Below are 495 nucleotides of genomic sequence, written 5' to 3'. Positions count from 1 at the left end.
AGTCCAAAAGTGATGCCATCATCATTAATGAATCTTTCTACATTAATCATCAAACAAAATCCACCCAATACATTTGTGTACTATTCAAAAGGTTGTCACGCTAATTTGAGAGATATTAAAAATAAATAAAATTCAGAGTTAATAAGTGAATTTCATATTGAAACTCCAAAAATGTACATGCCCCAAAGATGCAGATAAATAAGGAGTGTATATTGAAGGTTATGAATGTCAGTTTTCTGAGTACACACTTCTTTAAATTCTGAAAAATACAACTCAACTAAACACGCATAAGAATTAGTTGGACACCATAACCATCGCTGCCAGGCAGGTGATTTCTCTTGCTTCTTTGCAAGGCAATTTATCTTCAGAGGTTGTAGTCTAAAACTATCCAGGGGTTTAATAAAGAGCAAAATCGCTCAGGCTTTTGAAACCCTAAATAAAAGAGATAAAAAATTCGAGAAGTGGAAACATGTGGGTATGGATGGGATGGTGGGA

The sequence above is a fragment of the Sesamum indicum genome, unplaced genomic scaffold, assembly GCF_000512975.1.
Source record: "Sesamum indicum cultivar Zhongzhi No. 13 unplaced genomic scaffold, S_indicum_v1.0 scaffold00204, whole genome shotgun sequence".
Classification (NCBI taxonomy): Eukaryota; Viridiplantae; Streptophyta; class Magnoliopsida; order Lamiales; family Pedaliaceae; genus Sesamum; species Sesamum indicum.
This window is presented reverse-complemented; position numbering follows the sequence as displayed.